General features: G+C 40.3%; 1 pseudogene; it reads right to left on the bottom strand.

Annotated features, from left to right (window-relative positions):
• Positions 1-14,687: 14,687 nt before the first annotated feature.
• Positions 14,688-16,486, bottom strand: LOC139076141 (BTB/POZ domain-containing protein KCTD20 pseudogene; annotated as a pseudogene).
• Between the last annotated feature and the right edge of the window lie 9,217 nt (positions 16,487-25,703).

Here is a 25,703-nt window from a genome sequence, read left to right as displayed (position 1 = left end):
CTAAGGTTGGCCAGATTTCCAGAATTCTGCTCTTAGAATTTCCTTCTACTTTTCCTTCTGTCTGACCACTTAGAACAATCATTTACATTAGCCTTGCTGCTGTTTCCTTCCTGTCTTTTAGATTGCATGCTTTTTAGCCACAGAGGGATAATAAGGTTGGTTTGGGTTTCCAAAACCCTTTGAGGTGTTTGTGTTAGAGGATCTATTAAACTATAAATTACCATGATTATCATTATGATTTAGCTGCTAAGCCAGTGAAAGCAACAGTCTGGGTCTCCAAAGAATTGCTCTCTTTGTGACTTTTTTTCTTTGTGTGGGAAGTTGCTTTTTCTACAGTTCCTCACAATTTTCCAGTGGCTTCTGGTTTCAACATTAGTAATATGCTTTTACCCTTGTGTGTCTGGGACAACCCGTAAGATGAAATACATTCTGCCTCATTCTAACAAGTGTAGTGAGAAGAATAATGAAACTTGTCCAGGAAAACCCTAAATAAAAGCTCTGGAGAGAATAATGCACCTCCATGTACACATATTAAAAGCAGCAGTATATTCAACATTAAAGGGAAAACACTAACCGATGTGTTCGTGGATTCATTTTAGGCGTATGGCGTATTTTCTCATTTTGTTGTATTTCATTTGAAAAAAGCTTTTGTGAAATTACAAAAATCATTACTAATTATTGAATCTCAACCTGCAAGCATTATATTAGGCACAACAGAATCAATAAAAATTTTAAAAATATTCAAATGAGCAACAGGTGCCCACATGCTCCAGTGATTTCATCCCCAACGGCTTTGATATCTTCATGAGTGTCACTGAAGAGGGGACTCATGCCATTCTATGGGACTCTTGTTAATCGCCACCTCACTGGTTCACCATCATAATCTGACTAGGAGACCACAAAGACTAATCCTGTGATGCTCTTGTAGGGGAGGACGAGAATTCCTCTACCCATTCTAGGTCCTTCTTGCTGGTCTATGAACTAAATTTACATGAGACGCAATAACAGGAGAAAATCAAGCAAAGCTTTATAACATGTATACATGGGAGAAACCCAGGAAAACTGGGTAACTTGCCAAAATGGCTGAGGTCACCACCTTAAATACTATTTTTAGCTAAAGACAAAGGAGGGTGTTGGGGGTAGGGGGTGTCAGTTATGGGAGATCATCAGAAAAGCACAGTAAACAAGAGTAAGGTTATTATGCAGATTTAAGACCTTGCCTTCTGCATTGATAAGAGTTTCTAGAGATAAGGTCATCCTCCCTTCTTCCTGGTACAGAGAGGGAGATACCCTTACAAATGGAGATTTCCCTTACAAATAATGTCTCGTACAAAGGGTAACTTCTGTTTGGTTTTCAGCGCTTCTTCTATGTCTACAGTTTTTAAAAAAATAACCAGCCAGAAATAATCCTCATGCCAAAGAGACACATCTTGAGGTGGCAAATTCTGATCCCCCACACTCTACATCAGAGGTTGGCAAACTACAGTCCGTGGGCCAAATGCGGCTCACCAGCTGCTTTTATAAATAAAGCTTTATCAGAACACAGCCACATTCATTCATTTATGTACTCACTAAGGCTGCTTCCATGCTACAATAGCAGAGTTCAGTAGGGGCAACAGAGTCTGTATGGCCGGAAAAGCCAGAACTCTTTGCTGTTTTCCCTTAACAAATGAAGTTTTCTGACCACTACTCTACATCCCACTTACCTCACTCACTGTCTCCTTCACTGGCTCCTCCTCATCTTCCTGATTACAAAACTTAGAGTCTTCAGGGCTTAGTTCCTAGACATTCTTTCATCTTTTCGTTGACTCTTTAGGTCAATGGTTCTCAACCTCAGCTTCTTCTAAGAACCATTTGGAAAGCTTTTAAAAAATATTGATTCCTCGCTGTCACCCTCTGAGGTTTTGATTTAATTAGTCTGGGTTAGGGCTCAGGCCTCAGTACTTTCTGAAAACTGCCCAGGTGATTACAATGTACAGCCAGGGCTGGGAACAATTACTCTAGGTGATTTTGTCTGGTCTCAAGGCTTTATATTAACTATATTCTAACAACTCCCAAATTATATCTCCAGTTGCAATGTCTCCCCTGAGTTCCATATTCACATATCCAACTGCTTCCTTGGCATTTGCACTTGGATTTCTAATAGGCATCTCAAACTTAGCACATCTAAATCACAACTCCTGATTTCCTCTCACACGGCTCCACCTCATCTCCGTAAACAGTATTACATTCTTTCCGTCGCTCAGGAAAAAACCTTAGAGTCATCCTTGACTCTTTCCTTCCTCTTATGTCCCATCTCTGATCCATTAGCAAATCCTGCTGTACCTTCCCACCTCTCCTGCTATCACTTAGCTCAAGCCACAATCGTGTCTCATAGGAATTATTGCACCAGTCTCCTATTTCCAAGGTCTCTGGGTTTCTACCCTTGCCTCTCTGCAGTCTTTGTTAAAACAGAAGCCAGAATGATTGTGATAGAACATGAGTAAGACTAAATCACTTCTGCATTCAAAGCCTGCTAATGGCTTTCCATCTTTCTCAGAGTATAAGCTAAAGTCTTTACACTGGCCTCAAAGACTCTATATGATCCAGCTCCCTCTTATGTTTCCCTCCATCTCTGTCTCCTACCTTGTTCCTCTTTGCTCACTCTGGTTGAGCCACATTGGGCTCCTGGACTTTCCTTGAGCACATCTTCTTCTCTAGAATAGCTTCACCTTCTCCCTAGAGTGCTTGCCCCCTCCCCCAGATCTCCTAGAGGCTCCCTCCCAAATATGACATTATCAGGAATGCTTGTTCTGACCATAAAATCTGAAATAGCTCTCCTAAATCTTTTTCTCCCTCTTATCTTGTTTAATTTATTTTTCCCAAAGCACTTCCATGTGATATTCTTATTTGTTTTTTATGTTTTGTCTTTCCCTCACTAGAATGTATGCTGCGTGTAGAGCAGAGCTGCTGTGGTACACAACCCCAAGGGCTATACATCATGGTCTTTGTGACCATGCCCCTGAGAATTGTGCAGTGCACAGCCTGTGCAGCTGCATGCAGTAGCCCTGCATTAAAGCAAAGGGCTTTGGTTTAGTTCCCTGCTAGATTTCCAGAGCCTTGAACAGAGCCTTTTCCTGATGCAAAATAGGCTCATAATAAGATTCATTAGATGAATTTAATTTTGCTGGATCAATATTCATGGAAATAATGCTTTGAGGTACTTTTCTATACTGTTTACAATATAATGTTCTCCTTCATCTTGAAATTTTTACGTAATTGAGACAAGGTTTTTTCCTCTCATATTTTTTCATTTTCTACTTTCCTTTTTCTTTTTTTTCATGGACCAGATGAAGTCTTCCATAAGTTTTTTGACTAGCAGCCCCTATCATTCACTATAACTAAACTCTACTTTTTAAAATCACACATTTTACCTGACGTTATACAAATGTTTATTTTATGTCTTTCTCTCTCTATTGGACCGTAAGCTTCATGGATGTTTGTTCACATCCCGGCCCATAGGAGGCGCTCAATAAATATTGGTTAAAAGGAAAGAAAGAAGGAAGGAGGAAGGGTAGGAAGGAAGGAAGGCAGACAGACAGATATAGTACAACTCACAGGGATCAGAAAAGTTGGTACTAAGGGAGCTGGACGCTTGCCTATTAGTGTGTCTGATTCACCCAGCCAGCCAGAAGAGAGTATGTTTTCAGCTATATGGGTTGACTGTTTCCATCCATCAAATTCCAAAGATCGTTTATAAAATTAATTTCTGGGCCAAAAAAATCCAAATAAAATATGTACCCATTAAAATCATAAAAGTTCACAGAGGAATGGATAAAGAAGATGAGAGAGACATATAGATAGATGTAGATATAGATATATAGATATATATACAAGGAATATTATTCCACCATGAGAAAGAAGGAAATCCTGTCATTTGTGACAACATGGACAGACCTTGAGGGCCTTATGCTAAGTTAAATAAGCCAGACAGAGAAAGACAAATACAACACGGTAACACTTATACGTGGAATCTGAAAAAAAAAAAAAATCAAACTCGTAGAAACAAAGAATAGAAAAGTGGTTACCAGGGATTTCGGGTTGGGGGAGATGGGGAGAGGTTGGTAAAAGGGTACAAATTTTTAGCTATAAGATGAGTAAGTTCTGAGGATGTATAACGCGGTGACTACAGTTGATAACACCGTACTGTATAATTTAAAGTAGCTAAGAGAATAGAACTTAAATGTTCTCACCCCCCTAAACAAAGATAAACACGTGATGTGATGGATGCTTTGATTAACTAGATGGGGAAGTCCTTTCACAAGGTTTTTGTGTAACGTTGCATAACAAGTCACCACAATGTACACTTTAAATATCTTACAATTTTACGTGTCAATTATACTTCAATAAAGCTGAAATTTAAAGATATTTTTTGAAAAAGAAACGACTTGACAAAATAACACGAGAGTCACAAAAGTAAGTGGTTAAGAGAACATGTTTCATAGTCATACTGACCTTGACATAAATATCAACGCTGCTTTTTCAAAAAACATCATAAAGTTTTGATGGTTTTGGAAATAGAATCAGAATTTAGTTTAAAAACATGATTTTAATAAATATTCACTTAAATAATTCAACTTGTTGAATTATACAGTGGAAAAAAAGCTAATACCATTAAATGATTACAAACAATATCATGTAAAACTTAGGCCTGAACATAGATCCTTTGCATCAAATAAAACTCTGCTGGAAATCACATTGATTTTGTTTATTTTTTCCTTATTTTTCTTACACATTGTATTTATATCGATTACCTTAATGAAGGTTTTTGTTTGTTTTGGTAATTTGCTTCCTTCCGTTTCTCTTTACATCTCCCTTGAAAAGAAGCGTCCTTGAAGTTAAATACCAGAATGGCCAGGAATAGATACTGCCCAAAAGCGTAAGAACACATATCTCTTTTCCATTGCTGGTGAATCTTGATCTGCCACAGAAAACCTTCTTTATAATGATGAAGGGAAGAGCAAACAAATTGATATACAGGAAAGGAAGGATTGTTTGACAAGGTTGAAAAGAAATAGTTGTACTTTCTAAAATTCTTTCCAGCGTCCTTATATTGCTTGAATTATGCATCATGTACCTTTTCATAAAATGTCACCAATGTCTTTTCCCCAGTCAGCTTGTAACTGCTATATCTGTGAAATTATTTGTCTTGAGCCACACAATTGCATCTCGTGGGCAACTCATCTTTCAGACGCCAGGGGAAAGAAACTCAATCTCAAAATTGCACCTTTCTTATCTATGGATAAGGGGAAAAAAGCATTATACGTACTGTCACTTTTCCTCAGAAAAACTGCCACCTCTTTAAAAAACATTGTTTGAAAGCAGTAAATGATGCAGAACAACAAGCTGTCAGAAAAAAGACCAGGGATATTTTAAGACATTGCATAACATTTGTAGAAATTCTCAGCATCGGAGTAGGAATCATAATCTTGAGAAAGGTTGCACTGAATTCCAATGACTGATCTTCACGTGCATAGAGGGATATTTTTGCCTTAAAGGAAAAATTTCCTTGGATAGAAAGTAACTCTATTCAATTTACACCTTTGTCGCAAACAGGTTGTTACCTAAAAGAAGTCTGTTAACTGACAATATTTTAATCTTTTTAATCTTAATTCCTTTAGTCCATTCAAGGACAAGAAAGACTGTGACATTGGGAGTGGTGGTGGAAAATGAGGTGGGAAATATTTTTTCTTGGAAGGGGACAAAAAAATATATGAAGAGTGAGGTAAAGTTAATGATTACTTTTTAACTTGAACAATGAATAAAAATGTCCAGAGGGAAGCAAATTCAAATAAGGAGAAATTGATTTCTTCTCTAAAACACATCATCTATTTTTAATATAAGCATTTACTTACCTATTTTATCTTCCATTGAGAAAAAGAAAAATAGAAAAAGAGTGAAAGAAAATAAATACTGAATCATGTCAAAATCATCCAGGAGCGAAATACTAAACAAAACTCTAAAGAAAATGGCTTGCGTTTTAAAAAAAGAGTTCTAGAACTAAAATGAGATGAGAAAATTTTCCTTATTTCCTTCTTTAATTAATCAATCTGAGCTGGTAGCAAGATAATCTGAGTTCAAAGTATTTAAGGAGATTGAAAATGAGCCACTTTAGCTGTGTGATCCGTTTTACACAGGCGGGCATTAAAGAAAACCATCTCAAACAATGAGAAGTCTATCATTTCTCATGATCAAGCTTTCCATCCTTGTAACGTGGGTTTTATCTGAAAGTTTCTCTATACATACTGTGGTTATTGGATTAGGCAAAACAAAGGAGAAATATCTACAAAGCTAATGTTGGTGAGTAATTTAATGGTAAGTAAGTTCTGAATGGCATTTCCACGTCTGTTCTGCTGATTCAATGATGTAAGTAGATATTAAGTCCAAAACTTTAATTACTTTTTATTGGGGATAAAACTTACCAGTGCTTTTTGTCTAGTTTCTTTCTTATTTTCAATATAGTTGCAAATCGTGTATGAAAATATATCCCCATTCTCATCACTCACACACATTCATGCACATACACAAATTCACATATTTATTTATGGCTTAGTTTGGGTTTGCGAACTCATTGCCTTAACGACAAGGCAAGTAGCATAAAGGAGGAGAAAAAGCTCTGTATAAGACAATAGGGAGTAGTGAGGACTGTATCAAACTTGATTGAACAGATCACTTGAAGGGGTAGGCGCTAATCATCTCCAGTCAATTACTGACACATGAGAATGTAACTCAGCATTGCTTGACCTTCTTATTCCGTAAGATAAGTCACGAACCCCTATGTTTCATGAAATCTCCCAATGTTTACATACTGTCAATTAATTCAGCAAACAAGGGAAAAGAACACCTTCCTCACCAAAAACTTATTTCTGCGGACTATACTTTTTTGTTTTTGTTTTTGAGGAAGATTAGCCCTGAGCTAACATCTGCCACCAATCCTCCTCTTTCTGCTGAGGAAGGCTGGCCCTGAGCTAACATTCGTGCCCATCTTCCTCTACTTTATATGTGAGATGCCAGTCACAGTATGGCCTGACTAGCAGTGCCAAGTCCATACCTGGGATCTGAACTGGCGGATCAGGGCTGCCAAAGCAGAATGTGTGAACTTAACTGCTGCGCCACCAGGCTGAACCCTCCATGGGCTGTATTTAATCACTTCCTTACCAGGATGTTGCCTCTAGCTTGGCAGACAAGGTCAGGAGGCTTGGATTTCCACTCCCTAGCTGGGAGGGCTTGGGCAAGTCCTATAAGACAAGAGACTTACACCAGAAACACAAACTGATTTGAAATCTTTGAGTGTAAGAGAATTTAGAGAATGTCTCATCCCACCTACTCACTTTAGAGATGAAAATGTTGAAGTCTACGTGGGCTCAGTGATTTATGTAAGGTCCTAGGGGAAAGTAATGTCAGAGCTGATGCTGGAAACGTGGATTCAGACTCCCAGTCCACGGAGCCGCTCAGTGAGTAAAGCAATGAGAATATTCAGGTCAAGGGGGATGAAATCATGACTATAATTTTTAATTTTAAAAATTTCACTTTTTAAGCAACTGCTGGAGGACAGGGTCTGTTCTGTACCTACCCAGCATACAGCATAGTCCCTATTCATAATCTTATCCTCAAATATGTATTGAATGAGTGAGTGAGTAAATGAGTAAAGAAAGAAATTACTATCTTCAGGACAAAAAGGTAATCATTAAGAAGCCAATAACCAAAATAACAGAGGAAAGCTGCAGTTCAGGGATAAATAAACTGAACTCAGGCAAAATGCTTTATTGTTCACTCGAAACAACATTAAAACAGAAAAAATAAAATAAAAAAAGCTCCTTCCTGCTGAATCTCTGATTTAGAGCTGAATAGAAACATAGTCTTTCCTAGATCTGATTTCTGATTGCTCCTTATTAATGCTGGAAATTCAATTTATTGACTCCATCAAAGTGCCCTGCAGAGAAGAGTACAAGCCTTGGCTGAATGTAGGAGATAAAAAAGAACTTGATATTAAAGATGGTTTACATGATAGTCCACAGAAAATATAGCTAAGTCAAGCATGCCCTTGCTTGTGGCTTATTAAAAACCATTCTTTTTTTTCCCCCCCAAGAAAATGTATATGTTTTATGGAGCTCTGGCCTAGAATTTAATGCACATTTTTATATCTCCCATGAATGCCTGCTGTTCCCAAGCTCAGAAAGCTTGTCTGCTGCCTTCCTCTCCAGTTGGTCTACTGATTAATTTTTCTCTTTTATGAAAAATTGAAATGTAAGATGAATAAGACAAGCGCTGTCCAACTCTTATAAAGTTAAGGATTTATTTGAAACATTTTTATAAAGTATCAAGCAGAATACATAAAGCATACACACGACAGTAAATGAATATGATAAATTATGCCGTCAATATTCTGGTTTTGATGTAACAGAGCACAGTTCCCCTCTATAAAATATTCCTTGTTGCATAAAATTTTAACTATCACTTTTCTACCTTTTCCTCAAACATTCTCGTAAAATGGGGTGTTAGTAGAACATGTAAGGGAAGCCTGTGAATTTTATTTATGATTATTTGGTTTTAGATTTCTAGGCAGCTGGCTGAAAGGTCAGATGTGACAGTCTGGGTAGAAATAGATGCAGTGTGATCCAGAGCCACGATCAATGCTGCTGTACAACAACCACGTTGATTGTGGCTACAACCAGTTTGAATGTTTGTGGAGCTTCTACCAATTGTGGTAAATCATAGAAACAGAGACTTTGAGTGGAACCCTGTCAATGCAAAGAGACTTTTCTGCTGAGATGACAAATGAGTTATATTGGGTCATTCAAGTTTTTCCTTTGTGTATATTTGTTTTCAAATCTTCTTTTCTTTCTGTAGAAGGATATTTCAACTCAATGAGTATGTACTACTTGGCCTACATGTATCTAATTCCGAGACACAACTGGCTACTCTTAGAAGCTACAACACATTCTTTGTGAAAGCAATAACTGACATTTATTGGACACTTACCACATGCTAGGCATTAGACATTAATTTCCGTGTATTATCTTATTCAAGTCTTACAATAACTAGATCAGTTTGGGTCCATTATTGTCTTCCTATAACCTAAGACATAAGATAAATCACTTGCCTAATCCAGGTCTGTATGATTATAGAACCTAAAATCTCAACTTCTTTGCAAGGTTTCAGCTTCAATCTTTAGCCATATAATCCCAGGAAGAGTCGGGGCTCAGTGATGGTCAGAACATTAAGATCATTCATTTCAGCCATGAAAATAACTCTGGAAAAATACCTGGGTCTACCGTGAATCAGGCAGGGAACCTCAAGTATATTTTCTGTCCTAGGTTCCTAATCCCCTTTGGTTCTGTTTCCATGGGGATTTATGCTGTTTTGTCAGCCACAAGTCACTGTTGACTCAGATTATGTCTACCAGTCCTTAAAATTCCCCATCCTTTTTTTATACGTGTTACTCGAAAATCCTATTCTCTCCTTTTTCTACTCACGCAGGTGGAAAATTTGGACATAAATGCTGACATTTAGCTTTATTAAGGATATCCATCTAATTGTTCTGATCTTTGTTCTTTAATAAATTATAGATGGTGCTAAGAATTATGACATTGTGGTCACTTTCCTGATCCTGAATAGCAAACATCCATGTAATGGATATTGGCCATTTTTTGAACTACCCAGTTGGAACATGATTCCTACTTAGAATGAAGCTTTTGTCTGAACCATGATGGGAAACAGAGCCCCCAGCCTCCTACTACAGGACCCAAGGGAGGAAAAGAGGCCCTGCCCCCGTCCCTGGCAGCTGAGGTACAGGCCTGGGACTGGGACTGGCTATTCAGATGATCCTATCAGGGCTTTAGAATCTCAAGGGGACAATGTGGAGATGCAGAGACAGTGTGAACATATTCACAGGGAGGTGGACGTGGAGAATGCAGCTTTGAAGGGCCAAAGTGCGGTGCTGGCACTTGTGCTGTTTTCATAGCTTGCCCTTGGCTGGTTCTTGCTGCCTACGTTTCTTTAGTCCTTGAACATCTGCAGAGTTTGTTTCTTCAGCCTTCACATATTTTTTCCCCTAAAAAACTCCCTTTGGTACTAAAAATAGCCAGAGTCAGCTTCTAGCGCTTGCCACTAAAACCCCTGACAGAGGCAGGTCGCTTCTCCACTCCCCCACTGCTATCCCCTGGAGTGAAGCCCATCATCTCACAACTGGACCAGCGCAATAGCCTCCTGCCTGGTTCCCTGCCTCTCTGCTCCCACCCACCATGATCTAGCCTCCTGCAGCCCACTGGGCCATCACTCAAAACTACAAGTCAGGATGGCCATTCACCCTACAAAACCCATCAATGGCTTTCCATTACGTTAACACTAAGACTCCAGCCTCTTACGTGATTGCCTCCATCTTCAGCTTCTCATCCAATCTCTCTCCTTCCCCCACCAAATTCCATCTGTATCGGCTCTACTGCCTCAATTATACCAAGCTTAGTCCTACTTCTGAGCCTGCATCCTTTTAGAGTTGCTAGATTTAAAAGGTCTTTTGTTATCAGGGGTATCAAAAACTGGTGTTTATCTGAAATTAAAATTTAATTGGGCACCTGTATTTTTGTTTGCTAAATCTGGAAGCTTATACTTGCTGTTTCCCGGCCTGGCGCCCTCTTCTCTCACTTCCTCAGCGAGCCTCACTAAATCACCTATTTAACGATGCCACTCCTCACCAGATGCTCTGTCTTTACACTATTTATCTTTATCAAAGCACCTAAACTCTCTGAAGTTACTGGATACTTTCATTTGTGCTTATTTGTATGCATACCTGTTTCGGACATGTTTTCACCTAGAAAATGAATTCTGTGTGGACAGTGCCCTTGACTGCATTGGCCTCTGCTATAATCAAGTACCTGGAACCACGCTTGGCAAGCAGTAGATGCTGAATAAATATATATTGAATGAGCAAGAGAAATTAATGTCTGATAGCAAGCCCCAGAGGGAAGCCCAAATTCAATGATTTTCCAAGTAAAACCTTACTCCTTTCCTTTTTTAGTTTTTAATTGTATTAATCACCTCAGAACTTTAAAAATCAACTATAAAAGATAAGTAACAGTACTTGGCTTCTATAAAAAAATCACAAATAAGGCATGTTACTCAGCAGCTATGGTTATTTCATTAGGAATTCCCAATGGGACCCTGACTCCTAGGAAGCTGGGTGTGGTTTCTTCTCTCCTCAATGAGGGTAGGATAAGAGACCATTTTCCAAATCTAATTTGGTTTATATTCTCCATCTGAAAGGCAAGATGGACACAATGAAGACTTGGCTTATTGTTTTCCTATTTCTGCTTGAATAGTGAACTGATTTGAAAAGGATCTCTCATTGTTCTCTCACTTCTCCGACATGCGCAATGTTCCTTATGTTACCTTCAGTGTAATGAATGGGACTCAAGGGCCACAGGAGCTTATCACATGGAGAGGCATCTGTTTTTCCCCTTTTCAGCATAGCTTCATAAAAGCCATCAGAATTTTAATAGAGTCGGGTATCTATCTGGAAGTTTATAAACCTGGGAAAATGAGTTTGTGTTCCACAATGTAGACATGGATATTTTTATTAATTTGGAGAATTGATTCCCCCAGGAAAATGAGATTTTGCTCAAGCTGTCGGCTAGTCTTTCAATCGTTCTGAAGTCTTATGCTTGATATTTTTGAATAGGGCTGCAGAGCATACAGAGAGATGCAGCCTTTCTATAATTTTGGGAAGGTTGAAGCCAGACATGAGATGAAATTGAGAATACACATCACTATGACAAGAATTGCAACCAGAACCAAGAGAAGGAGAGAAACAGAGGGAGGAAGGGCAAGAGAGAGAGAGAGAATTTGTTGATCTTGTAATTGAGAAGTCTAGAGGTAGGTCTGGCTCAAGTATGGTTTAAGACAGAGGTTCAAATGATGCCATCTCTCTTTCTCTGTCTCTAAATTCCACTTCCTTCTTGCTTGGCTCCATTTTCAATGAGATTGCCCCTAAAATGGTAGCATGATGGCTGCTAATCTCTCCAACTTTCTATTTCATTCAGCTGATGACCTCAGCAGAAATAAGAACCTTTTTGCTAATTCTATTAACAAATGTCCCAGAGTTGATTCTCATTGACCTAACTTGGCTCAAGTGCCTATCTGTGAGCTAATATCTGTCACCAGGGGAATGGAATGCACTGATTGGCCAGCCTTGGGTCCACCCCTGCCCCTGGATCAGGGAGGAATTGGTGAGTAATGTCAACTCTACCCAGCCATATTGACTGGAAGCAGAGAAGTGATGATTTATTGAAGAAATTTGGGGTGCTGTTTCTAAAGAAAGAGGAAATGATTGTGTAGCCATCCCCCCTTTCCTCCTAATATCTCAATGCTCTTACACTATAAATGATTTCCTAATAGCTCAGTGCATTTGGGGAACCCAGAGGCTACCATCAGTTCATCGTACCAAGAGGGACACTGCAAACTTTTTTTTTTTTTTTTTTTTGAGTTCCAGCTTTTTTATTAGAAACACCTCTTGCCCATCTGGCCAGTAACTGACTCTGAAGGGAATGGGCACAATCCAGCCCTTGTCCCTGCGAGGACTGAGGTCCTGCCATTGCGGAATGTCCTGGCCCTGGGGACAGAGCAGCTGTGGCTGAAGGGAACCACCTAATCACAGTGATGCTGAGTGCAGGCTGGGAGGGCATGGGGTGCAGAAGAAACCTCCCTCTCCACCGGAAGGAACCTGTGGGCCAGCTTCTCCCTCAGACACACCACCTGGTGACACTGGCACATTTACCTCCACAGATTCCCAGCTCACTCAAACTCCAAGGTTTGGGGCCAAAAGCATGTTGACCCAATTTGGAAGGAAAAAAGACCCAGTTCTTGACAGCCTGAGGAAATTAATCACACAGAACAACTTGTTAATTACATGCCATACTTTCATACCTGGCTTTTGACCTAAGCAAGGACTAATGAGTTTTAGAGTGTTAGCTGGAGCATGTTTACACTTGAATGTTAACAGTATGCAAGCTGTATAACAGAAGTTACACATACTTGTCAGAGACTACATAGTTAATTCAAATTTCCTTTGTGATGGCATGGGAGTCAACTGAAAAGCATAGAGGAAGCACCATTAAATAATCACCTGGACTGGTCAACTGCTAGTTGAATGTATGAATGTAGGTAAGCTCAAAGCCAAACCTGACCTCAAATATGAGCCAATTAGTTTCACAGAAATAAAACTACCCTCTGGCTACAAAATAACCCTAAACCTTAACCCTGGCCATCAGCCTTACAAATGGATGCCAATGGTAATCAGAAGAACTCTGCACGTGGGAATTGGCTCAGTTTAACTCCTTACTAGGGCTTTTTCTGCGTAAGGAACAGAGCATTGATTTCCACTGTGATGCTGTTCACACGCACGGAGAACACAATTAAGAACCCTTGTTCAAGCCTGCAAAGAATAGCTTTCATCACCCATCCGACTTTACCTTTGGAGGATTGTGACTAGGGCAGTCATAAAATGGAATCAAGTAGCTTGCCTTATAGTATCTTACGGGAATGGAATTTAAGAAAACAGTCATGTTCTCATCTTAAAGAACTTGAAGGAAACTATGTGCCTCTTCATAATCTGTGATGAGTAAATGCTCTGGGTAGGTACCTGGAAGGCCAAGCTCTACCACAAAATGGGAGATAATCCCAAGACACTTACACCTGGCTCTAGACTAAATTTTGCTCTGCTGTTAATAGCCATGGGACATCAGGGAAGGTCATCAGTACTGGGGGGACTGGGAGTGTGTTCTGGGTTGTCATCATCATGCATTGTTAATCCATAGCTGAAGAGCAAACAAAATTACTAGGCCTAATCTCCCTTCAACTCCTCCTTCCTTTGGGGATGACATTAGTACGGTTTCCTTACCCAGTGTGAGCAGCTGATAGGCTATTTCAAAAACTGAAATAGCCTGATATGCAAAAAAATTCCACAGTATGAAAAGAATATACAAAGAAAAATTCTGCATGGGGACAAAACCTGAGCAGGTGATGTTTCCCCACCCAGCTTCATCCAAATGCCCCCTCCTCCCTGGAGCTCTTATTACAAGTCTACTGAGAAACTGAGCACTTGTGAGAAACTTCTGCCCACATCTGGAATGCCTTTAAGCTGTATCTGTCGTCTCCCAGCGATACCCACAGCAACGTGCTGCCCTAGGGTGAAGACCTGTGGCTTCATACTAGATTCCGAGCCAGGATAATCAAAGTGGCCTGATTTAGAGAGTTCTACTTCAGCTCTAAGTTTCATTCCAAATGAATAATCAATTTGTTTAGGCTCAAAAACCTTGAAGCTAAAAAGGTTTCCTAAACATTGTTATGCCACTGTCCCTCCTGTCAGAGAATCTCTCTGTGTGGTTGGATTGTTCACTGCATTAATGAAAAACAGAACTGAACTGAAGCTCTTACAAAGTTCCTTTTGCACATTTTGAATGAGGGCCCAGTTCTTCCCAGGTGCAATCTGGGCACACGGGCCACCAGGAATGGCATCTTCATTAACCTCTAATGAGCATCCCATTAGTGCCTGTTTGCAGAAGACAGAGATTGTCTTTTAAGTTTGGTCCCTTTGCTCAGTAATTTGCCTGGTACAAAACAAAACAAAACAAAACAAAGCCAGGAACAAAGTGTCAAGGATGAGGATTGCTTTGCTGAGCATGAGGCAAGAGGAGTCCTGACTTCTTTTCCTGCTTTTGCAGTAATGCAAAGACTCAGTGAACAGCACCAGACCCAAATTTTTCAAGTTACCAAGGCTGCTGTAAAGCTGGTAGCTTAATTACCAGTGAGTGCTTTCATCCCCTGCCAGAGGCACAGACTGACTGAAAAGGACACACGTTGATTATGGAGAAAGAGAAAGGATGAGGGAGAAGCATGTCTCCTACTCAGGGTGAGACAAACCACGGGGAGCACTGGCTGTGGGCCTCCCAGACAGAAAACCTCTGAAGAGGGGTGAACCCACAACTGGCCCTAATCCTGAAAGTCATTAGAGGCCATCTGAGAAAGTGGGGCATTTAGCCGGTCAAGTTCATCCACTTGGGGTGGGTGGTACATTAGTATCTCCTGGTCCTCTAAGACGTCTTCTCCAGCAGCTACCAGATTAGTGAGGGATTTGCTTCGAACACACTGGAAATCCACATGGCGACTCTTTCCTTCTTCCTTTTCCCACGACATCTGGATAAAGGGGCGCTGCACATAATTATAGATTACTTCAGATCGGCCACCAGGTCTTCTCTTAATTTTTTCTTTACAGGTAGGGTAACCTTCAATTCCAATGCGAATGTTTTTCAGGCCCCGCTCCTTTAACACTGTTTTGGCGACATCCCGATTCTCAATGTACTTGAAGAATCTGTAGAGCTTAGAGCTGTAAAGAATTTGGGAATATTCCTCCCCCATGGGTGGGGGGTGGTCTTCATCCCAGTCCACAGAATCCTCATCTGTCAGCACAACGATATGGCACTCGCGCTCACCCTTCTTGGCACAGCCCACCATGATGGGCAGGATCAGCTCTTCGAGGTAGTGATCAAACTGCTTGTGAGCACCGTCGTTAGACAGTTCATGCAGTAAAGCACTCAGATCCTGACATCGGATAGTGTTGAAGTCAAAGTTAATGCAGAGATAATCGCACGTGTCTCTAAGGTCTGGGATAGAGATGCCATCAGGACAATTGATGATACCAGTTTTGTAATAATCCAGCACCGTTTGAAACACAGCTGCACTGATTCCTTCAGCAATCTCATACTCCCCCTTCTCGTTGGGCCGCGTGAAGTTGTACTCTCTTCCTGGTCCAAACATCCTTCCCAACATGGTATCTGGATGAGCAGTGAAAATTTGTGGATTCACAACAAAACGTGTGCCATCTACGAGAAGAGTCACTTTCTCTGGTGCCTGGGAATGAACATTACTGCCAAAGCCCACAGTGCTGTTTCCAAATCGTTCTGGAGCAAGAAAGGGGTCATGGTTACGCTTATTCCCACTCTGTAAGCAAGAGCCTTTGATGTCTTCGGGAAGTGGCATTACGTGCGGGAACTGAAGATTTGCTGGCTGAGATGCAGGGTCGAGTGAAAGGTCATCATTCCTGGGACCTAGAGGATAAGCAAGGGTTTGAAGACCAGAAGAAGTCAGATTATTTGTTTCTTTTTCTTGGGCTGCAGCTGAGGTTTCATCCATCAGGCAGCTGGCCTCTGGCCGCAGGAACCTGTCACTCTCACTGCCACAGTGAACGTTCATCCTTGGACTCTGTATCCTGAACTGTCTGCTTGATCAGAAAGAAGTCCATGGTTCAATTCTGTAACCATCCCCCAAATGAATCTTGGTCCTCAGAACAGATCTGCCGCTCCCCGCCGCTCGGGCCCGAACCCGCCCGGGAGGCGCGCACTCGGCGCCGCGAGCAGCCGCCGCGGGGACCGGCCTTGCCGCAGCGGCGCTCCCCGCCCCCCAAACTTTTTAATATAAGCTGGAGAAGAGGTAGACTTGGCTTTCAGAACAGTGAACTTCAACCAACAGAACACATTTTTGAAACTATCTTTTTTCATGCAACAAAGCAGAGAGCAGATGAAAGACCCCCTCTGTAAGACCTTCACATGCTGTGCTCCTCCTCCTACTATTTCTCTCAGTTCTCTCAGCTTCAAGCGTTTTTGGAAAAAGCAATACAGCTTTGAATAACAATAAGGACTGCCTGCATCGTTGATCTAAATTTGACTTATATATGAGATAATGATGGTACTCCAATCCATAAACATATAAATCCTTCACAGTGCATAATCATGATACCCCATGTTACTGTATGCTTTCTATTCCCCAGCCACTGGATGTATAATGCTATCAACAATCCTATGAAGCAGATACTATTATTACCCCCATTTTGCAGATAAGGAAACTAAGGCATCGAGAAGTTAAGTAACTTATGCAAGGTCACACTGCTACTAAGTTGTAGAGTCAGGATTCAAACCCGGGTAGTCTGATTTGGGCAGCTGTGCTTTAACCATTAGATTTTGTGTTTCTTACCGAGTTTTCGTACTCACAATCATCCTCAGTGGAGTGGTGTAGTTGAGCATGATCAGCTATATAAAGTAATTAAGGCTTAGAGAAGGGAAGATGACAGGTCCCAGATTTTCTGATTTCTACATCAGCATCCTCAGGAAGTCCCGGCTTATGCTGTAAGCTTTGCTGCCCGCGTTGCATTTTCCCATCTCTCCCCTGGCCCTTAAACTCAGACCTAGCCTGGGAAAAATAAACCTGTATTGCTGTTTAGAGCAAAGTCACTGGAGCCAGACTGCTCTTGTTCCAATAGCAACTCTTTCTCTTCCTTATAAGTTATATTAACTTTCTGGGCTTCAGTCCCTGCCGCAAAGACTTAACTTCAGGACGAAATGAGTTACTACCTATAGAGTGCTTAGAGCAGTGCCTGGGACACAATACATATTCAAGGGCCCCACTTGCACTGGGTGCTTTTCTGTTGCTTGTCAGGGCTTCAGATTGTATAAAACAGAAAATCCTCCAAGGACATCTGGGAGTGCGTGCGCTTTGTGTCATGTGGATCTCTCTCTTCAATGCCGACAACTGCTCTCAACCTTTTTTACTAGTGTTCCTACCCCAACCGACAGTTTGCTTCTCACGACTTTGGACACTTTCCGTACAGCTAATCAGCTGGCTTACAATGGGGAGCGTGAGGGTGGTAGAGTAGGAAAAGCCTGGGTGTGGCGCAGTCTGTAGAACTGAGACTGAATCCAGCCCAGGCACTGATCACCTGAGTGATCTTAGGGAGGCCACTCAACTTCTCTTAATTCCATTTCCTTGTCTGAAAAAGAATAGGAACACTTCCCTCACTGAGTGACGCAAGGATGACTACTATATAGACTAAATGTGTGGCACATAGGAGGAAGTGGCAGCTCGATCAGTAATGACTTAACAGGCCTCAGGCTTTTGTTACCTCACTGTTTCCTGATTATACTTTTAGCCTGTGAAGGCAGAGTCTTTTTGAAAGCCTTGCAGAAGATTTTGCCCGCTTTGTGATGGTCTTTGTGGACAGACCTTTCAGGACGACACAACCACATTCTGGCCAGCTCTTCAGTCTCCAGACATAAACATTTATATATTTACTTTTTATGAATACAGCAGATATGCAATGTTTCCAAACAGTCAGAATGCTAACTATGGCCCACTGATAAATGCTCAGCAGGTACAGCTTCCATTTACTGAGTCACTGTGTGCCAGACATCTTATTACTGCCTATACCCTGAGCTGAGGAAACTGGGAATTGAAGAGGAGATACAACTTGCCCAAGGTCAAAGAGCTTCAAATGTGTGAAACCAGCCGTCAAACTCATGCTTTTCTGTCCTATTAACTCCTTTTCCTACCCCATCTCTTCTTGCCTCTTTTTCATCCCATTTTCCTTCCTTCCCTCCTCACTCTCTCTCCTCATTCCTTCCTTCCTCTCTTCTTCTTTCCCTCCCACTCTCCCTTTCCTTCTTTTTCACTCAACAAACATTTTCTGAGAACATATAAGGATGCCAGTTTATTGTAGATATCTGGGAAAAAAGGTGAAGAAAACATTTCCAGATACAGATGACTTCCTAGTCTTGAAAATAATTTTCCAGACTAACTGGGGTTCTCATAAGTGAGTACTCACCAGACCTCAAATCATGGACAATACAATGGGTGTCATCCCAGTTGATTTCAAGTAAAGTTCTTTGGTTTCTTTTCAAACTTTGCCATATAGGCTCTTGCCAAGGAATTTGACTTTAGAGTGTGAGTTTTAAAATGAAAGAAACAGTATGAATATAAAAAAAAGTGGAAACATCTGAGAGTCAAAATTAAGCTATGAAACTATGAGTACTATTGTTGCCTAAAAAGATATTACAGTGGTATCATATCCTGTGCCTATATAACTTGCTTTAATTCACCTGCAGAGGTTTGGCAAAAAGAAAGAAAAGCAGAATGAGTGGAAGGAAGGTGATGGGGAGAGTGAACAATTTAAATAGTGCAGGAAATTCAGGCCATGTTCCATCAGAGTGTCTACCTTGGGGTGAGCTTGAGATATGATGGGAGCCTACTGTTTCCAGGCCTACCGGACAGTGTGGGCACCTTGCCGTGGTAATGTGATTCTAGGGTTTAAAAGTTACGTTTAATTCAACATGTCCCCTAAACTCCAATGACATGATGCGCAAGAAAAAAGGATGATCTGTGTGGGTGTGCGGGACTGATGGACAGTGGCATGTTGATCGGTAACATAGTCCCTTTTAAGAACGTGTCAAGAGGGTAAGTTATACTGCACACATTTTTCATCTGACATTCTAACTTTGGAAGCTTACCCTCTCATGGGTAAGAAAAACCCCTGCGTTATGTTTAAAGTTAGTGTCTGCTAAGGTCCCTATATAATAAATAACGAAATCGCATCTGCAAATTGTAATAATCTCTAGAAGGAGATAATTTGCAAGGACATTAACTTGATAGGCAAGTTACCATTAATTAGAAATCTTAACATGTTGGCTTGTAAATGGCTGATTAAGCCTCTATTGAGATCAATTGCAGGTAAGAGGCAATGAAGAATAACCTAGGAATATGGAAAGAGTGTTTACCTTTGAATTTGACCCTGCTCAAAAAGAGAGGAAAGTCCAGGAGGAATTCTAAGTAAGAAAAAAAATATCCACCAACAAATTAAAACGGAAACCTCAGGGAAAACTAAGAGCTGTCAAAACTAAAAATAGAATCTATTACCTGTTGAAACACTTGTATCACTGCAAGATCTGAAAATACTCTCAGGATTGCTTTTTTAAAACAAGGGTGTAAAATGTCTTCAAATCCCTCAGAGACACAGTAACCATTTTACTAGAGTTAAATATGTCTTATATAATTTGACATTATGTTTCCCCCCACACTTTACAAGGGTGTAAAGCGACACCATTTTAACTGTCAAGACATACAGAAGCATCACACTTATATTTATGCCCTGTCATTTTGTCACTTCTCTCTCTTTTTAAAAAGTTTAATGGGCAAAATCAGGAAGATCCATTGCTTACCTTTCAATGTATCCATCATAACCTGGATTTGGACATTTCTGGGTAAATGCCTTTGAGAAGTCTGTTTTGATCTCTGAAATCCTTGATTCTTTGCTTCAGATTCCTGGGAGTAGTTTGGACTGAAAGAGGCAAACTTGCCGGGAATGACCAAGAAGGAGGATGGCGTGATGGGTGAATGACACCCAAAGGTTTTCTTATCCCTGTCACTGACCATTCTCCAGAGTAACACTTGTCAGGAAATAAACAAGCTCCTCTTTTCTTCTGACTCACACAACCCCAGGTAAAAAATGTCCCCAAGAAGTATGATCTGAGGCAAAATAAAATGTACTGGAGAGCCATCAGGGATTTATAGAACCCATGGAAAGTTGCAGGGGCATGATCTGGGGCATGGGGGGCCTCTAAGGCAACTCCAGAGAGCCAAGACCCCAGACACATCATCCCCAGGGTGCGGACAGTCTGTCACAGAACCCTGCCTGGGATAAGTCCCTACCAGCTGTTCCTTCTGCTTTTCTTCCACCTGCCCAAGATTCAAACACCTGGGACAGAGAGCCTGCATGCCTGGGTTGAGGTAATATGACTGCCACCTTCAGCCTACTCCAGCTTTCTGATGGACTCTGGGTTGTAAGAGCTCCATTAAGTTCTTTTTTAAAGAATAGGCAAGAGCTGAAGTTTCTTACTTTCCTTTCAGTTACCTGTATTCCATTTGCCATCAATATTCTCAAACATTTCTTTTATTGGATCAATAAGTTTGCAGATAATAAACTGGAAAAATGCTTATTAAATGACAATAAATAAACCATTACTAATGAATTGCGTGATTTGAAATTCACTTATTGATCTTTGAAGTAAAACATGAGTTTTCTTCAGAGAGCCACTAAAAGTAAATTTTCTAAAAGAATGGGAATAAAAATTTGTCCCGCAATTTTTTCAACCATTTTTTAAAATGCTCATGGATAGCGAAAATTCTTATTTCACTGGTTTCTCATAATGTTCTGATAAAAGAGCTATTTTGAAAATACAAAAAAAAAGGAACAAATGAAAAGATATTTTTATAATATGGCATTTCAGGCTTCTCTCTAGTACCACTCATGGGATTCCATGCAACGTGAGCTGGGGTCATGCCTCTGTTCCAAACACAACATAGCTGTCCAATAAATAGTGAATTGTGCTAAATTAAATTGATCCAAAATGCTGGTCCAGGAGAAAAGCATTCATTTCTCCAGGATTCCCCAATGCGGTCCTGAAAGAAGTATTTGTCTGGGAGTAAGTACATTCTCCCACTTGTTTGGCTTCTTCCACCCAGTCTCTCAGGGTTTTAGCAAAAAACTTTAGTAAAAATCCCAGAATCTATCCCCTCTGATTTCTCTCCATCAACACTAGACTTAATTATTTAGGTATAATTTGTTAGAATGTCAGTTTAAAATTTTTAACGCAAATGATTATCAGTGCTTTAACAATGTTTAATATTAACAAAGGTATAAAATGCGTGAACTATTCAATCTCCTGTTTTTCTCACAAAGTGAAATGTTTAAAATGTCACATATTTCTCATGATCTCATCATAATCTACTCCCTTACTTTCTCTTTACTATTACTGTTGAAATTGGCATGAACCTGGCTGGATCCACTATTCAATGAGTTTTGTAGAGATTGTGTCGAAGAATGAGTCCAAGAAGTGTTATGTCTGAAGAGCTCTCCCCCGATGTCCCTCCTACCTCTCCTTGGCCAGGGAAGAGTGGGGAGCATGCCACAGTAGAGATGCCACGGAACTACATACTGTTAGAATCTAATAAATCTGAACTATGCCACCTTCCGCCATTCTCCTTTCTGATTTTCGGTACTTTCCAAAAGGTGTGGATTATGAAAAAAAACTTGGTCACATCAGAACCAGGAGGAGTAGGAGGGAACTTTATTTATTAGATAAGGATGTATTAAAATGTGTTAACATAAATAACACTGGATTTCAAAATTAAATTTTATCAGCATATAGCATGTGAATTTAACATATTTGCTAACAATGAGATTCCTGGGAGCTTGGCCCTAAATGTAATTCTCACAGAGATTCTGTGAAGGAAAACTTCTGTCATCACATCATTATCTGGACTAACTAAACAGAGCCAGCACTGCTCCTTCACATTTTTATTTTGGCACTTTCTCTCCTCATCATAAGCTTTTCCATTTCCTCTTACTCTTGCTTCTTGTTTTCTGTCCTCTTCTGCCACCTCTGCTTACAGACACAGTTCCACTTCTCATTTCCATGAAGCCTTGGTCTAACATTAGTTCAACATTCTTTACAGTGCCTGGAGTTCTTTGGAAAAGAGATGTTTTATAAATCTAATGAATAAATAAAAGACCGGCTGTATCCTCAGGCCCTTGCATTGCCTCGTGGTGATGAAGTTCGCCATTTTCTAGTATTTAAATAAGTACGTTACTGAAATGAGGACTATGACACAGTAAACTTCATTGAAATGAGGAGAGGCTACTTCTGGGTAATTTAAAAAAAAAATTTTTTTTTTTGCTAAGGTACATGTATCTAACTCTAATTCTAATAATGTTGTTTATAAGACATTAAAATGCATTTCATAAACCTTTACTCTTTCTGCATTGCACTTAGGATATATTTTTCTGTTGGCATAACACAAGCATAGTAAGGAAGCCTGTGTGTTTATGTAATTATATTTGGGTTTCTGGTGAAATCCTCCAGGGACAGTTGATTGATTTAAAATAAATGAAATATCATTTGTAAGCTTAAGGGAGTCTTGTAGAGTTAGAAGCGGTGGTGTGCTAAGCACAGACTCTCGGGTCCTTAAAAAAGGACCATGATCATCGCATTGTTTTGGCTTTGTTGATGTCTTAATTGTCACAAAGTCTCCACTTAAACACATATCTCTACATCTAAAAATTAGAAAAATCATTTTTTTTCAATCTTGGCCCAACACATTAGACCTTTTTGTTATCCAAGCAAAGGACAGTGATTTATTTCGTGCCCGCTTCTCTCCACTGGTGCCAATGGCTGGAGTAACTGGGCAGATGGTGTAAATTGCACTCTGTGAAACAACAAAACAAAGGTCTCTTCAAATGGGAGTGAGCGTATTTACGTTGGACAATATTTCCTGTACGAGTGCTTTCATCGTGCAAAACATTCATTAACACAGAGATAATGCAGAACAGAGAGTGGAGAAACAGGGAAGGATTTTATAGGCACTCCCATTGGGATAGTTTTGTTGGACTGAGTCAGGCTTAGTCTCCTAAGCTATATGGATGATGCATTTTATTGGTTTCTCTGTCATTCTAATAAGATGATTTTGGTTTCAGATGTATCTGTATTTTTTTTAATATATTGGCCAATATGGTAATGAGCTACGGTTGCTAAAAAATTGGTATGCTGTTGAATGGGTTCATCTTGGAAGCTTTCCATTTTTCTCTGGAAAATGTTTACCAGGTAAATATCCTATAAATTGCCTAGTAAATCTAGCCACAGCTGATTGGCCTAAGAGTGAACATCTGACATAGAGTTAGTCAAGCTATTAATGACTAATGACCTGTTAGGTGGCAGGATTAAACAACAAAAATGATCAAATGAGCCAAAGTGATTCTCTATCTCTTTGGAATTTGAACTGGGAAACAGAGAGAAGGAGGCAATTAGTAAGAGTCAAGTTTGTAAGGTTAAATGGAGAGGCCCTAACAGGGTTAGACCATGGTCAGTTGTAGCTGGGAGGAATCTAAAACCAGGAAAATCCAAGCCATAAAGATAAAGATAAGACCAACAGGACAGAGAGCTAGGAAGTCTCAGTTGAACTCAGTCTCAAGGATTTGATATACCATAATCCTTTCCTTCCTTCCTTCCTTCCTTTCTTCCTTCCTTCCTTCCTTCCTTCCTTCCTTCCTTCCCTCCTTCCCTCCTTTCTTCCTTCCTTCTTTTCTTCCTTCCTCTCTTATTTTCCTGAATATTTACTGAACATTACTGTATCCCAGGAGGCAGGGATGATGATAAACAAGACAGACGTAGTTGCTGCCATCATTATGGAGGTTTAAGTCAAATGAAGAGGAAGGAATAGTAGCAGAGCCTTGCTCTAACCCTGGTCTCTGGAGTTGTGGGGAAATATAAACTAAGGCATTTGCTCCAGTGGCAGGATCTTAGGGTGTACAACATGGACAGTGACACAGACCAAACCTGAAGCACCAGGGAAAAGAGCTGACAAGCTCCACAACAACAACCTCCTCCACCCCACTCTCAGAAACCCCACCCTACTTTCCCTCTTCTCGATGCAACGCAGTAAACATGCAATTTTCCAGAAGAGACAGAATATTTCTGTCACATTTGCCCTGTATCCTGAGAGATTATAACTTGTCTTGTAATATCCTAAAGAGGCCATAGTCAGGTTCCTTGGGGTCCTGTGCCAGAACTCAAAAGTCCTAGAAAAACCTATATTTAATAAACCTTATGAGTTACTAGAGGTGTGCTCAAGTGTCTAAAAAGGGTGCATGGTGCACAGCAGATGATTCCTATTGCTCTGGAATATCTACTGAATGAATGGATGAATAACAAGGCTTGAGAAGCAGGCCAAGACCAGGTCTTGCACCTTAGAAGGAGACTATGCTCCTTCAGCATAGACAGCAGGAAGCCCCAGGCTATTGCAATCAAGGTATGCATTCTCTGAGGTATACAAACCATGGAAACTTAAGGGCAAACTTCTCTGCAAATTGGATTCTTGTTCCTACTGTCAAGATTTCAGGGAATAAAAATGATTGTTTGTTCTAAACATAATAGTCTTCTTATACCAGGAAATCTACCATATTGACTGCATCTTTCCAAGAGTGCTGGGTGAACTGGATATTACCCATCAGATAGTAAAAAGGTATTCAATGAACCTTAAATCCAGCCTTTGTGTACTTAGTTGTCATTAAGTTGGCAACTGAACGGTTATCTAGATAATGGAATCAGTGCAGAGAATCATTTTGGGTGCTTCAGGCCCGTGTTTTCTACTGTAAGTTTTTGGATTTTAATTTCCCTGTTAACCACCTCACTCTCCTTTTAGTGGTTTGGTGTGGACACAAACTTGTTTTCTGTGTGGACAGACAACTCCATCATTGGAAACGCTTTACTAAAGAGGATAACAGTTACAAAGATATATTTGTTGAACACTGGCTGTGTGCCAGTCATATGCCAAAGTGTCATATGTATATATATATAATCTCATTTAATCCTCTGGACAATCCTAGATGATTACATTTCGTACCTTGTTCAAGGTCACACACTGAGGAAGTGACGGAAGTGGGTTTTGAGCCTAAGAAGAACACAGAGAAAAAGTACATGTGAAGATGGAGGCAGAGGTTGGAGTTCTGCTACCACAAGCTAAGGAATGCCTGGGGCCATCAGAAGCTGGAATAAGCAAGGAAAGATCATCCTTCAGAGCCACTGGAGGGAGTGGTTGATTTAGGACTCTGGCCTCCAGAAATGTGAGAGAATAAATTCTTATTGTTTGAGTAACCCAGTTTGTGGTACTTTGTGACAGGAGTCCTAAGAAACTAATATACTTCCCATAAAAAAGACAACCAACGAACACTGCATGAATGAACAAACCAGTGGATGACTTGAGGACTCAGTGAGGGGTAACCAATTCTCTGG

This window comes from Equus przewalskii, chromosome 15 (assembly GCF_037783145.1).
Source record: "Equus przewalskii isolate Varuska chromosome 15, EquPr2, whole genome shotgun sequence".
Taxonomy (NCBI): Eukaryota; Metazoa; Chordata; class Mammalia; order Perissodactyla; family Equidae; genus Equus; species Equus przewalskii.
This window is presented reverse-complemented; position numbering and strand designations above follow the sequence as displayed.